Source organism: Patella vulgata, chromosome 3, assembly GCF_932274485.2.
Source record: "Patella vulgata chromosome 3, xgPatVulg1.2, whole genome shotgun sequence".
Classification (NCBI taxonomy): Eukaryota; Metazoa; Mollusca; class Gastropoda; family Patellidae; genus Patella; species Patella vulgata.
Genome location: NC_065881.2, coordinates 76,271,496 through 76,285,486, shown reverse-complemented (window position 1 = coordinate 76,285,486; position 13,991 = coordinate 76,271,496). Strand labels below are relative to the sequence as shown.

The 13,991-nt window shown below is 35.7% G+C and overlaps 1 protein-coding gene across 2 annotated transcripts in view; it reads right to left on the bottom strand.

The window, feature by feature from the left end:
* The window catches only part of LOC126816128 (junctophilin-1), an 85,048-nt gene that overhangs the window by 23,816 nt on the left and 47,241 nt on the right, over nt 1-13,991 (bottom strand). The window lies entirely within an intron of this gene.

Here is a 13,991-nt window from a genome sequence, read left to right as displayed (position 1 = left end):
GTCCACACATCCAAGGACGTCTTAATGCCTGGGCCCCATGCTAATCTGTACAGCTTGTTTTTTAATGTTTCAACACTGATTCGTTGGAAATACCAATACAATAAATATGTTTTATTCCATCGACCATTTACATTTTTATTCCTGTGAGTGATTGTGTAGGTATGGGCCCCAGTGCACTCCTTTGCCTGGGGAATGTAATGCCATTAAGACATCCAATACCATTAGCGTTCAGTACTGATTAATAATAAGGCATGAAATTCAGTTTCATTTTCATTTTGAGATAGATAAAATGACAATTCTTCATTTCAATATCTTGCTACTTGGAAGCAAAAACAAAATGGAGAACCCTGATGAGAAAGCCAACAAGGAGGTTAAACATGTAACCTTCATGTCCAAATGTGAGAACAAAACCACTATATAGTGAAAAAATCATCTTTTCATTTCATTACAGTCCTGTACATTTTGAAACAATTATTCATATTTTTGACAGATCTTGATTTATTGGCTCGATCAAGCTATAGGCCTACATGATCCTGGGTTGATTAACCTCCATTTTATAAACCGTCTGACAGTCGTAACTTTTACTTGACTATAATCAGGAGTGATAAGACTTCTCATAAACATCAGAATTAACGGGGATTAAGGAGATGTTGAAACATTTTAGATAAGAAAGTCGTCTTTATTTGATTTCCCTGTCCATCAGTTAAATTGGGTGATAAGATGGCCATTCTGTATTTAGTGCTGATAGCTTCTGATTAGCTGTAGAATATAAAAGTGTTTAGCTGAGCACCCTAGCTGTATTTCAGGGCACCCAATGAACCGGGGATAGCTTTGGATTAGTACAGATATCAATAGAAGCTGATAGCTATGTGTACATACAAAATAAACAAGAAATGGTATCGGGTGCTTTAAGCATACTCTACCATCAATACTTATAGGTAATTGAAGTGACAGTGCTGACTTGAATCACGTTGTATAAATAATTTTGGATAAAAAGGCGTTTGGAGTGGGTGGGAATCCAGCAGAAAGGGTTGATTCCTAGGTTTTAGAGACACCTCATCAGACAATTAAACAATCAAATGAAATAGGTTTAACCTTAGCATGCTACTTTTCTGCCTCAACAGAGTAATAGAGTCAATTCTGAGTAATATTTGAATCCTGCACACTTCGGATTGAAGAATCCTAATTACAGGTATGGTAGAGTGCAGACTATATTAATCACAGGTAATTATCATTGAAGTATAAACGGATATTATTCCAATACAAAATCACATTATGTACCCCATATTCAAAATCAGAATGCTTTACTTAACTATTTTTAATTCGGCAATGCATGTTTTTAATTAATAAAACTCAAGAATCAAGATATTTCTGTTTTAAAAATGTAAAAGAAACTATCTAGAGCTCGAAATAAAACATGCGTAAAGGATTATAGTCTACAGCCACATTATTCTGTTATTTTCTCTTAAATTCCCAATCAAGATTGTAATGAAAACTATTTTGTACTAGGGATGAAAGATCATTAACCATATAGTACTTGTAAAGATGCCAGGCATTAATAGAACATGCACACAGAACATAAACCTAAAATTCTCTGGCGTTTATTCAAACATTCTATCATATTTGTGTACATGATCAGTACACATAAAGATGTTGGAAGGATAAACTAATGGAGCAAAATCTCAAAACAAAAATAATATTCATAATTATGATTTAAAGCAGTGTGTGTGTGTGTGTGTGAAATAGCTTTATTATAATGCGCTTCCACTGAAGTAATATCACAAACAAAGTACTGATTGCAACTTGAGAGTGTTAAGTTGTAATCCCTCACAAATGTCCATTTGGGATTTTAAATGCTCCTTTCCATTTCAAAGATTAATGAATATATAAATTATAGGCTTTCTCACAAATTTTTCTCTTTTCTATTATAAACCACCCTCAAATACCAGTTGTATATTAACATATATACATCCTTAAATAGAATACCATTCTTAAGATGTTAGCAAATCAATATTTTGAGCAATAATTTTTTATGGAGTTCTACGATTACAGTAAACAACATATCTGACAATTTACAACACAACAGTAATCCGTTGTCAAATGTACTGTCTTTATATCGGGTACATTTTATCAGTACTACTCCCTATTTTTAATAACATTCAAACCTGAAAGGTCAAGGTTGCAGAGAAAGGTCAATTAGAACCAGTCAACATCAATATCATTGTGGTTAGTAAATCAATAAGTGAACCTAGTTAACAGAATTATCTTCTTAGACTGATTCAATCAACGCATAGTAACAATATTCTTACCAGCCGGCAAACCATAGTCTTAAACATACTAGTTCTTTATCATAGATAGGGAGAGCAATTCCTCATTTCAAAGACTGGTCTTGGATATTTACACAAAAATATTATCTTGGAGGATAGAAATACATAATGATATTGTTTAAAATGTCATACTATGGTGACACTTTTGATTCATTTCAACTTGTCATTGTCATACTGTCATTTCCCAATTCAATAATCTTGAAATTTTTTACAACTAAGTGGGGTGAGAGTTGCTCAAGCCCTCTAGCACTGCTGCACTACTATATGTTTGGTGTAGGAAGTAACAGCGCCAGGAATTTGTCCAACAGGGATTTTCGGGAGTATATATCCTGGATAAAGAGACAATCAACAGCTATAATTGCATCTTGGCATTGCTCAAAACGGAGGAAAATTGGTTTGGATGTACATTAATTTTTGGGTACCCATCATCCTTTGGCACCGCCACTGGTTTAGGTGTACATTCACTGGTGATATTCATTCCTAAAAAGCGAGGAAATTGGTTCATCCCATGGTACTGTCATAGGCGTACGAGCTGGACCGTTCCCCCCCCCCATTTTGGGCACCAAATGCTGGGAAAATTTGGGCACACAATTGTACTTTGTAAAAGTTGTATAAAAAAAATATTGTGTTCTTGAATGTGTCTAATTTAACAGCGAATTTATTATTATTATGTAACATACTAAGAACCTAATTACATTTTTTGGGCACCAACCACCACCACCACCCCCAGTCAAAAATTTCCCCGTACGCCTATGGGTACTGTGGCTGGCTTCAGAAATATATTTATACCAAAAGATTGTTCTGATAAATTGCAGAAGTGAATTTTATAGTAGTTGTGTATAAATCCAAGCCAAATATTGTAAGATGTGCAGAGATTAACTCAATCAAATAAATAGATTCAATATCACAAACAGGAACAAATACAGAATTGATAAGATGTTACAATCCCCACTGATATTAACTTCTGACCATACAATGATTCTAATATAAAATTCAAAGGCCAGTCATTTACTGTGTAATTGAGATCATTTAGAATAACAATGTTAATCGTGGTGTAGGGCTACTCAATCCAATATATTTGTCCTTGAAATTAATAGAACTTCATGACCTTGTCTACCCAAAGCACAAAGGTCATTTCAGAGTCAGCATTTTTATCAAGAAGCAAAGTTTTTAAGTGGTTTGGCCTTTAACAGACTATTACAGTAATACAATTTTTAGAGACCTCTAGACCAGGATAATGTTTTCCTTTTGGATAAGTGGCGTGAAGGTTCACTTCCACTGACAGTGATATTGTAGGCAAGCCAAGGTCAGAGCCTCGATCATCATTACTAAAGTCAGTACAATAAAAAACATAGTCTCGATTATCCATTTTTGGATTAAATCATCAATGAGAGTTGAGCAGCAAACTGGATTCAAATCCAGTGAAAATCTGACAGTTAAGACGGCATCGAGAGTTGATTAAGGTATTTACATGTTAATAAATGTCTAATTAATAGTTTATAAAACATTTCAGGCCTAAAGAAAGACCTGCAATAGGCAGATTTAGCTGTTGCATAATGTATGTTTAAATGAAGATAAAACTGTAATCTGGTTATTATGACTATATGATGATATATACCAGGTCAGTAATTATATTTACGGGTATTATGCATGTATTACTGGCTAATATACTCCAGATGTATATATAATTGGTGCGTTATGTAATATGTTATAATTAAATACTTATATAATATACTAGTGTGTATATAAACATAATACAGTAACTAATCTATGATATAATGGCATATTATAGCATTATAATGAATTCTGGCAGTGATCTAATATTTTAATGTATTAATTAAATCTAAATGTTGTTTCAGATGAGAAGACAAAATATCGCTATTAGAAATAAGTAGTGCATATAGATAATCCTTGGCAGTTTGAATTCTCTCTCAAAAATATAAATATGGTCTGTCATTGAGGAAAGTGATGTGGTTTCATTTAACACTTACAGGTGCCTAACCTCATGGGGTTTTCTCTCTCTCTCTCTCTCTCTCTCTCTCAAAAGTTGTTGAAAGCAGACTTTCTGATTAAAAACGGCCAACCGAACAAGATCTGAATATTGTATTAAATTAAACTTGTGTTTAATACTTTAGCTTGTGATTTTATTAAATTACACTGCATCTTAAGAATATGTTAATGCATCTGAAGAGTACAGTTCATAATGATTCATTGACCCACGCCCCCCTCCCCCAACATTCTTGGCGATATCAGTGAGAGGGGGTGTGAATACACATTTTCTATATACAAAACGGTAAACTAAAACTACCGACAGATTTTCTTAATTTTCTTCTTCAATATACTAGAAGGAGATAGGATAACTAGATGGTTGTCATAGAGATATATCAACTACAATATGATAAAAAGGTAAGATACATACTGGTAAATATATATATATACATATAGCAGATCAACCTTTATAATATACTTTACATGAGATTGGGTAGCTGAATAATCTAAAGTGTGTACTTTAGATCATAAGGTCTGTCATTGAGCCAAGTCAAATAGCGTGGTTTTGATTCCCAGTTTGTAAGTGACAACAACGGTGCTTTCTCCTGATTTCCACCCACAACTAAATACTCCTACACACAAGTGAATTATTGAATTAAAATTGAACCCTTCGAAAACGTAATTTGTATGGAATGGACTTTAAACTCTCTCACCCTCTCTCTGTCTCTCTCTCTACTTAACTGAACATTAAAATCTAACATTCAAACAACTTGTGGTGGATGTCATGCTATAGGATATTCTATTGAACCTCATTAAATGTCATTTATCAAATACAGTACAAAATTATAACAAAATAGTGACAAGTCTTATCGACAGTAAACTAAACATTTTATATAGTTTTTGACAGTATTGAAATCTGTGGTTGGAATTTTAGGGAACTACTTTGCAAGGTGGAATCGTTCCAGCTAGACAATGTAAACATATTTTTCCCTGTCATATTGAACTACAGAAATGACCACAGTCGAGTTCCAATCAACCTGGGCCCTGTTTCTCGAAATCTTAACTAAAGATAAAATCCAATTTTAGTAGATAATTCAAATTTGATTGGCTAAGCACTAAAATCAATCTAATATTATCCAATCAAATTACTAAAATTTGGATTTTATCTGAATTAAAATTTCTGAAACAGGCCCCTGATCATTGACTGACAGTAGTAAAGATTTGGGAAATTCAAATAAGAGTAGACCAAAATGCAATGCTGCGGTGTGGGCTAAATGTACCCCATAGCACACATCATTAGCCTATCTGGTGCAGACGTTTAGAATGTGTGAAATGATATGCTGTGTATTGGTACACCTTTAACCTGTCTGCAACCGACTATGAAAATGACTAACTTGTTGCTATAACGACAAAAGCACACATTTATGTTATTACTGATATATCAAGGATAACATGCGCTTATTGCAGTCTGCTGTTTTTTTTTGTAAAATTGATCTGGATGGCATCCAAGGTTTTGGTCTATGAAGATTGATAACAGAAAAAAGTGTTGAATGTTTTGAACATTATTCTATTTTCATCTACATGTATTTATCACAATATTCATAATATTTCCTGCTGGTGTGGATCTAGTGATGGGTGTTCAACTTAGCCTTCCTGGGTTACTCATTTAACATCCTATATCACAAACTAGCTTATATTGGGACTAACATATGGTATATGTCCATTTCAATAATTCGCATGGCGTGGGGTTCTTTAGCAGTGGAGGGGATTAGGTGACCAAATGGTTAAAGCGTGCACATTGCATCCTAAGCTCTGTCAGTTCCTCCTCCCACTGCTAAAGATTCCTATGTGCTAGTGAATTATTGAAATAAAATTGAACCATGTTAGTCCCAAAATGAGCTAGTTTGTATCGAGTGGATGATAAACCCCATTTCTCTCTCATTCTTTCTCTATAGCAGTGGGAGGAAACAGGAGAAAACTGACGAGGTTACATGGGTGACTCAACAGTTTATCACACAATCTGACTCATTAACATACCGTAAGATCTAATGTGCATATTAGACAACTAGTTGTTGTTTATTACAAATTTAACGTCCAATACATAATGCATGGACAGGTTAATTTAATTAAGTTATTTACATCTGAATGAGTAGAATATAGAAGATAGGTAAAAAACACTAAATAATAAAAAGTTCTTGTAATCTAAAAATCACTTTAAAACACGGTTTTAAAAACGTGTTTTAAAATCGTTGTCGTGGGAAGAGAGGGCGGGTCATCTTCTCACTTTGTCATAATGAAAACAAGTTAAAATAGGAGATCCAGCTGTTTGATGCCATTGCAGTGGATTGAAAAAAACCTGTGGGAAAAAGAATCCGCTTTTTAATGTGGAAAAGCGAAGTTCTCGCAGTAAAAACCACATAGCTGGATCCGTAGAGTAATTAAAAAAAAAAAAAAAAAAATGGTTTATACACAATCATCTCAAAATAACACAGGAGGGTTCCTGTCTTTTATACACAATCATTTTAAAGCCCAACTGTATGATGTTATTCTATACATGTAGTAAAAAATTCCCGATTAACAATAAGTTACAAAGATATGGAGGTGGGCATGGGGATCTAGGCCGTGTTGTCTAAAGTGCATCCTTTAGATCATAAGTATTTTTTTTATCTACATACCAATATCATGAGTTCTTGCTTGTGCATGACAATATAACGAGTTGCTGCTTGTGCATGACAATGAGTAAAGCTGTCGCTTGTTTCATCTGCCGAGAGATATACCATATGTTACTTCTGAAATGAGCTTGTTCATGAATGTCAAAACCTATATGTATCTCTTTTTCTCTGCTCTAAAAGTTACCCTTAATTTTAATCCTTATTACATTTTCATCTTTTTTGTTAACAAATTTTAGGATAGGCTCCACTTCAAGTTTCATCACCTGTTTATTTTATCTATGTACTTTTGGCGGAAAAATAACTAGAGTCAATGTAGGCTGCTGATATGTAGGATGATTTACAACATGACGATATATAACAGTGCGGTAGATTGGCCAGATTACATCTTGTAACAATAAATGTAACAAAGATATACATTGGTTCCTGGCATATTATTATAACAAGATAACAACAAGTTTTATTGGACAACAGATGTAGATTTATGATTTTTATGATGAGGATGTCAGAGTATATTCTTATTTACAATTCATAATATTCATCTTCTACTAGTTTTCACAAACAAATTATATTATATCTGACTTATCAAATATCAAAATATCAAAACGTTAAAGTTTGGTTATATTCAAAAATAGATTTAGAAAATGGACATTGTGTTTCCATAATTATAACAAATAATCTTTGATGACAAACTGTGGCAATAGTTAGGGCTCGAGGACCACACTACACGCAAGACAAACCTGCGGACACACAAATTACAGACATTGCAAGCAATAAACAACAACTGTATATATCAAATCAAATCATTCAATAGGAAATTGACTGAAAAATAGAAAAATAACAGCACCTTCCTCATAATTCAGAACAAAATGACTCGACAATTACCCAGTTTTTAAGAACTAAGAATGCAGTCTGCAACTTTATTGCTTTCCAATACTTTAATTCAATGGTAGGAAAATTAAGTTCTTTCAATTAACTATAATTAAAAGCTGTGCCAAGGTTCAATCAGTAAATTTACATGTCCTAAAATTAGAATTGCCAAGAATCTACCTTTTAAGCACATTAATTACAGGTGCATTGATAAGTTTTCATGTGTAAAACACTTTAGAGAAACAGGGTTTAACATCGACTTGACACAAACTAGGTCATTTCAGGATTTATTTCAATAATTCGCTTCCGCGCATAGGGGTCTATGTCAGTGGGAGGAAACTGGAGGACCTGGAGAAAACCCGAGAGTTTGGACAGGAGACCCTACTCCTTGCCAAGTACATCCGGGGAATCGAAACCACGCCAGTTGAGTAAATGACAGACTTTATGATACAACGCACACACGCTAACCATTCGGCCATCCAACCCCGCAAAAACTCTTCAAAACATATACACAATTTTCATATTCTTTGAAACAATTATCTTGCTAATGTGAAATAATTGAAATATATAAAAAAAATGGACCAACTGACAAAATTTTGAAATGAAAGCCCTGAGTGGGAGATCTGTTTCCTGTCAATTATCTTTTAAACTAATTTGATTGGAAAATTATTGCAAATTGCTTTTCATGCCATATTGTTACCTTTATTTATTGGAACAGAATATAGTTAATGATATTTAATAGGTTAATTAATTTGATATTCCTCGTATTTAAACAATTTCAAATATATAACTAAAAATAATTGTCATTTGTCTTCCATTAATGATTCTAAATATAGCTCTAAAAGCATATAAAGTAATACCCTATTATTTTTCCAAGTCTAATTTCAGTCTTGATGACGTCAAACCATACCATTACTTAACACACCACATTCTACTGAATTAGGGTTTGACGGAGTTCGGTAATTTCCACCCACACCCCATAAGAACTAGATTTCCGTAGAAACTGGAAATTAGGTGAGATAATGAAGGCAACGTGTGAAAATGGTGAGTGATTTCAAGAAATAGTTAACTACAGTTACTAAGCAAGACTGTGTGAATCGAGATGCCCGTGATCAATAAATCATTATCCTGTCTTCAGTTGACTCTGAACACACTACACTCTCCATACACAAATTACATGTAATAATACAGGACAATTTTTTTTATATTAAAGCCTGATGTATCTATTACCAGATGGAAAGAGAGAGTGGGAGCGAGAGGGGGAGAAAGAGAGAAAAATGGGATTTAACCTCTGCTCGATTCAAACTACGTCATTTTGAGACTAACATATGGTTCAATTTTATTTCAATAATTCGCTTGCGTGTAGGGGTCTTTAGCACTGGGAGAAGACTGGAGGACCCAGGGAAAAAACAACGATGTTGGACAGGTGACCCTACTTCTTGGCCTATGACTCCATGACAGACCTTATGATTCATCATGCACAAGTTAACCATTTGGCCACCCAACCCCCATTTAAAAATCTGCTGTGGTTTCCGATATTGAAATGTTCTAAAGCAATGTGCTGATCACAGGTTCATCATGAAAGACAGTTACTGTCATTAATACAAGGGTCATTGTTTAAATCCCATGTTTCCTTGCATGTTCTCCGATATCCGGGGGGGTGGATGGCTGAATGGTTAGCGTGCGCGCGCTGTATCTTAAAGTCTGTCATTGAGTCGACTGGCGTGGTTTCGAATCCCCGGTTGTACGTGACAAGGAGTAGGGTCGCCTGTCCAACCTCGTGGGTTTTCTCCGGGGCCTCCGGTTTCCTCCCACTGCTAAAGACCCCTACGCGCAAACGAATTACTGAAATTAAATTAAACCATATGTTAGTCCCGAAATGACCTAGTTTGTGTCGAGTGGACGTTAAACCCCATTTCTCTCTCTCTCTCTCTCCGATATCCATCCACTACTAAAGACCACTTTAATTACACAATCAAATTATTGAAATATTATCTATCATATGTGAGTCACAAAATGACCTAACTGCCATTGAGTTGACGTTAAACACTTATTTCTTACTTTGTAAAACTTGTGAGTATTATATTTCTCAATATTTTATTATACAAAGATACGGTACTATCTGGTGGCTCGGTGATTATATGATGGTGTCCATTTTAGATGAAGTGAGACCCTAGGCCAGTGATTCTCAATCAGGTGTGCCACGAGATCTTCCTGAGTGTGCCGCGAAATTTTGAACGGCGCACTAAGAAAATGTGAAAAACCACCATGTGATCCCAATTGAGTATTCACTGGTGTCTACTGATAAATTCATAGCTATGTGTTTTTCTTTATTTAGTTTGAGTCATTCTATGTGTCTATGACTAGTCTCTGACTTCTGTTGTATGCCATCTGTTTTTATTTTGCAAAATTCAAATATTTTTCATATATATTTAGCCAGGTGTGCCGCTATATATTCACATGTTCCAAGGTTGAGAGCCACTGTCCTAGGCTATTCCACTTACTGTATTATTTGATCAGGGTTAACGAAAGGCTGCTTGTTATAACCCAGGGATGGACTAAGAAAGAGTCTGCAAGTTTAGTATAGGATTTGAGGTCCCTGAAGAACTAAGTGTCCTCACATAGTCTGGGGGCCCATTTGTAGTAGTTTGGAGGGCTCTTATGTTGGTCTTGAATTTATGTCTTTTTGATGAATTGGTAGAAACAACAGGATATAAATGTACTTTAGACAGCACCATTTACAATCAATTCTTGTGCCAAGGGGGAAGAACCCCATCCCTTTAGAGTGGGGATCCCTTAAATGCACTTCCCCAGTTAGCCCTGTCATAACTTCCTTATCCTACAACAGCAATCATTTTACACTATCAATAACCTTATCATTATCACAGTAATTTAAGAGTTAAAACAAACAGCACCTTTTATTGATATTATTTGCTTTATTATATAGAAAGGAGAAACTATAATAATGCATGGTTGTGGATTATATAACGTGTACAACAACAAAACTAATTAACAGATATATTGTCTGCTATCAATGACACACATCCACGTCACAGTTGACGTCAAGAGTTCATGTTTCTCCTGTCATTATTTCATCCACTCGTTATACCCAATAGTAATCAATTTGATTCAATATCAATAACATACTTGACTTGATCCCTGGCAACTTCTTTCAAAATGAAATGGGGTTTTAATATCCTATACTGTTCTGCTTCGAACTGGGGTAATAAAGACAGGCATACGCCATACAGTGTGCTATGAGGGAAATTTTGTCCGGACAGTGGCACTACGGCGTACTTTTATATCGAATTCCAACTGTCAAGGAATCTTTTACGTGCACGCCAATGTCTACACGGAACCTCAGTTTTATGTCCCATCCGAATGACTAGACAGCTGCCTTTCAGACCCTCCGTCCTGCATTACTAACAAGGGGGAACCATGCCGGAAAATCTGGATGAACTTTCTTGGCCAATGCAGAGATCGAACAATTGAACTCCAGGCTAGCGAGCCAGCGTCTTACCCACTCAGCCAACATGACCCCCAGAAAACTTCTTTCAGTTTCAGAAAATGGAGTATGCGATGTCACCATTCCGTGAAAAGATCTAAGAGTATATGTACATGAAACACAAGGTTACAACCATCCCTTTGTGAAAAGATTTAACAGTGCAGGTCGTGAAATGGTTGGGTGGTAATTAAAAAAAAAACACCCATAAAATAATCTCTCTATATCCCTATTCACTCCCAAAATGAAGAATCTCCATCATGAGTTGATCAGGATGAGATAGATGTGTGTAATATAAGTTGTGACAGTACTACGGATGTCTCCACATTATATCAATACAGCTTCCACTAAGACTAATATTAAGATGGCTGGCAGAAGGTTGAAAACCTGATAATGATTGGCATGGTGCCAGTCTGTCTCAGCTTTTACCTTTATTTAATGTCAGATACAATCTTTTCTTTACATTAGCGTACTTGCTATATCTGTACATTATGATAGAGGTCTAACACCACACTATCGTACAGCCATTCCCTATCTTCTATTATACTTTTACACGGTTCTCTTTTTATATACCATATTTAAATATTCAACTAGACTTTAGAATCTGATTACCACTCATTCAATTGAGGGACAGGGAAAATCTAGCACAGCAACATACAATTGGGGGACACCCACACACTAACATACATTTGCTGGACACCCAGTACAGCTACATACAATTTTGGGACACCAAGGACAGCATCATTGGAGGACACCCAGCACTCTTAACATACAACTGGGGGACACCCTGCACTCTTAACATAAAATTTTGGGACACCCAGGACAGCATCATTGGAGGACACCCAGCACTCTTAACATACAATTGGGGGACACCCAGCACTCTAACATACAATTGGGGGACACCCAGCACTACAGAATACTGATGCAAGAACCCAGCAAAGTAACATACACACGAGAAGACCTAAAATAGTGAGATATAATTAGACACTGAAACACAATAAAATAAAGATGGCAGGATGGATGTGGGCACCTGCTAAATAGCAATGGTGATGTTGGGTGTGACACAAACATCACAATAGAAATGGCATTCAGAATTAGTACCAACTCTAAAAAGAAAAAGATTGTCAGAGATGGGTTTCATGAAATCAAATGCGGTTTAACGTCCTAATTTTTTGCACCGACTGGGCTAATGAAGACGAGCATATGCCATACAGTGTGCTGCGAGGGAATTTTGCGTTGAGAGCAGCACTACACCCTACTTTTATTTCGCCAATATGTCCACAAGACCTTGGTTTTCTTCCCATCCGAAAGACTAGATATTGTACTTGCCAGGCCACATGTCCTCCACGACTGACAATGGGAAACCAAGCTGGAAAAACCCTGGGAACTTTCCCAATGAACACAGGGATCGAGCCCGGGTCCTCCTGGTTAGTAAGTCATCACTAACCCACTGAGTCACTGTAGTAAGGGGAGAGAGAAATGGGGTTTAACGTCTACTCGACACAAACTAGTCCTTTCGGGACTAACATATGGTTTAATTTTATTTCAATAATTCGCTTGCGCGTAGGGGTCTTTACCAGTGGGAGGAAACCGGAGGACCCGGAGAAAACCCACGAGGTTGGACAGGCAACCCTACTCCTTGTCACGTACAACCAGGGATTCTAAACCACGCCAGTCAACTCAATGACAAGACTTTATGATACAGCGCGCGCACGCTAACCATTCAGCCATCCACCCCACCCCCCACCCAAAGTAAGGGATACTACTAAAACGAATATGTTACATATAATAGACAAGCAAAATGGAAATGGCAATTTGCTCATATTCTTAATGTAAATATGACATAATGTCAAAACTATTATTATGTTCAAATAACATACAGTTCCATTTATCTACAAAAGAAAATATCCTGATGCGTCAACAGAATCAACCTGTTTTTAAAGACCATGTCAAATACATTTGGTAATCTTGGTTTCAAAGGTACGATCATGACTCGTAAAAGTCACATATAAGAATATACCAGTATGTTACTACAATGTATCTATAAGACTGGAAGATCATGTCAAACAGATTATCTCATCTCAGTTATCAAGACAGGAATGCAATCTGCCAGATTTCTGACAAAGTTAACAGAGTATCGCTATGGTAATCATGGAATTCCAGACCATGTAATAGCAGACAGGGTATTAGTTTGACTTATTTCCACAATCTTGAGTCCCAGCCAAACTCGTAACTTATTTCATCTTTTTTATCCAGTAAACCTGCTTTCTTACATTCTCGATAAAGTAGATGTAATCACTAGATATTGTATCAAGAACAAATAAATCGTATAGCAATGCTAAAACATTTCGGGGCAAGTAATACTTCTATCTATTCTTGGTAAAATGAACAAGGATATAGGCCTTTTAGTAATTCAAGTTTCTTTTCTAATATGCCGGTGAGATACTTATTTTTAAACTAGTATAAAATCGCCAGGGTTTTTAAGACTTAGCATTCACACATACTAAAAGCCAAACCAGTTTAATTATTTTGACCTCATTGGTTAAAGGTTAGAGTTTATTGTGCATGATGCTGTCTTGAAGATAACTGAGCCTTCTCGAAGATTGGGAAATAGTCGCTTTTTAAAACCAGTTT